Here is a 2,500-nt window from a genome sequence, read left to right on the forward strand (position 1 = left end):
TGAATGAAACTGCGCATGACGAGACTGGCTAGTGCAAATTTAGATTTGGCTAGTGAAATCAGACCTGATACTAGCCACTAGGCTAGTGAGCTGAAAAGTTAGTCTCGACTCCTGGTTCACTCACTATGGCCAAAGATGATGTTTGAAACATCGAAACATGTTCCGAAAATTCAAAAGTGTGGTTGTATTTTTTAAAATATTAAAAATGAAACAACTTTTATTTTATATTATAATCACTTTCTTTTAGAACAAGGAAATCATACCTTCATTATTCAAAGAATAATTGTTGCACTTAACAGTACCACTCAAAATTGAACCAGTTGCCTTGTTTCCAGTGCACTTAACAAATACCGGTAAGATAATGGAGTAGCAATCAGGCCATGTCTTTTGGAAAAATGTCAGTTTGTTGGAATGACACAAAACTTGCATTTCAGTCTGTGAGGTCCCCTTCATTGTTCAGTCAGAGATCAAAGCATGACCACTTTTCCCATCTTTCAAAGCCAATAAAAAAGTGAAATTTCAATCAAAAGGCTCTAAATACAACACAGTGACAATTTTGGAGAATAAATAAAGTGGAAAAGGTGATACTGGTAGGCACGTTAAACCTATTGTGTCAATAATTATTAACCTTCTTAAATGTGTCTGTTGAAGATGAAATAGGGGCTCATGTAAACCAGAGATTGGCCAGACCCCTCTAGTAACTCTATGTAAACCCATTTTTGTAAAGATAAATAGACCTAATGGGCTAACTCAACGTTCTACCCAATTCAAACCCTTTAGGAATAAAACGTTTTGTTCCAGGTATTTCCATGTCATTTAAATATGAATGCTTCATTATCATGCAAATACAATATACAAAGAATCTTAATTCCAGGAGATTTGCATTGGGTGCAACATTGGGTTAGCCGATTAGGTCTATTGGTTTAACCAAAATAAAAGCAGGCTTAATCTGTGCAGAAAGAGGTGTGGCCCTATACCTGATTACTTGGTTGCCGTATGGCAATCCCAGTCGGAAAATGGGTAGATTTCTCCTTTTTATTTTTCCTGCAACAGGTCACTTGGTCCTTTCGGTTCAGACTACTATTCCAATAATTTTCAAGAGGCAGTCAAATTTATTTTTCGTTCATCAGTAGAGTGAACGTCTATTAAAATGCAGACCATAAAATTAATGTGTTTCTTCTTTTACACGAGCTGTGTGCCTGTACTGTGCCGTTGATTGTAACTTTTATGTTGGTGTCAACAACAGTCTGACAATTTTCTGTACAGAACAGAACAAAAAACTGTCAGTGATGAGATAAGTGTGTACGAAAAAAGATAGCATTTTTCTTTTGAGATAAGTTTGAAAACCAAAGGGGGGGGGGGGGGGATACCTCCACGCAAGTAGCAAAGGGATGGAGTTCTGTTCTTGAAAATTACCAATTAAATTTTAAAACTCAGTTTTGTCAAGCTTCACGTTTTTCAAATCAAGGCACAAGGAGACGTCTGAAACAACATTTTGATCCAGTAGCTTTTTATTTCCATAACAAAATATTATCCCCAACTTTCATCTTTCAAATACAGTACATTTTGTAATGGTACCGGTTGTTTGTTCCATGTAGATGTCTGTGACATGGCCTTCTCCTTAGGTTCATAAACTCTTCTGTCATATTATAGTAGACATGACAAAATGAATTCTTACTGTGTAAAACAAGGGTACATGTATGTGCTTTTAAGATCTAAAATGTAGCAAGACCTCTTACGGTACATGAAAACCATAACCTATGGTTTGCAAAGTACTGGTAGTCAAATGGCTAATACCATTTTGTGCAATGCATTCTAGCAAAGCTTGTTGGTTTTCAGGCTTACCACTTAATGAACAGCCTCAAAATAAGGTATGTAAAACAATAAAATTGTTGAAATTTAAAAAACGATCTCTGGCTAAAATGATTGAAAACTACGAGCTTTCGACTGCCTGAACTGCAGTCTTCTTTAGCCAGAGATCGTTTTTTAAATTTCAACTATGTTTCACCCTGGCTGTGCCCCTTCAATATTTTTAAATAAGATTGTTATTGTATTCTTAGTTTCAAATGACCATTTGTATGGGTTCATTGCAAGGAAATGTACTTTTTCTCGTTTTAATTACATCCTAAATCTAGACACATTATCATGCATGAATGTTCCAACATTCAAATTTGAAAAAACCTTTACTGGTTTATATCAGGGTTCGTACGCGTCTTGAAAACCCTTGAAAACCCTTGAATTTTGAGAGTGCATTTTCAAGGCCTTGAAAATCCTTGAAAATCTCTTCTCTTCATTCCTGGTCCTTGAAAGTCCTTGAATTTTTTTTCTGACCCGCATTTTTAATCTTTGAAAACTTCTGATCAGTGAAAATAATCAGCCACTCAAGTCATGTCATAGAAACGCGACGAGCTGTGGGGTCGAGAATGGTTACCAGTGCCTTTGCATTATTTTCACGCATCTATGTTACGGAAAATGAGCAAGAATTGTACTGTCAGACCAT

The sequence above is a fragment of the Montipora foliosa genome, chromosome 1 (assembly GCF_036669935.1).
Source record: "Montipora foliosa isolate CH-2021 chromosome 1, ASM3666993v2, whole genome shotgun sequence".
Classification (NCBI taxonomy): domain Eukaryota; kingdom Metazoa; phylum Cnidaria; class Anthozoa; order Scleractinia; family Acroporidae; genus Montipora; species Montipora foliosa.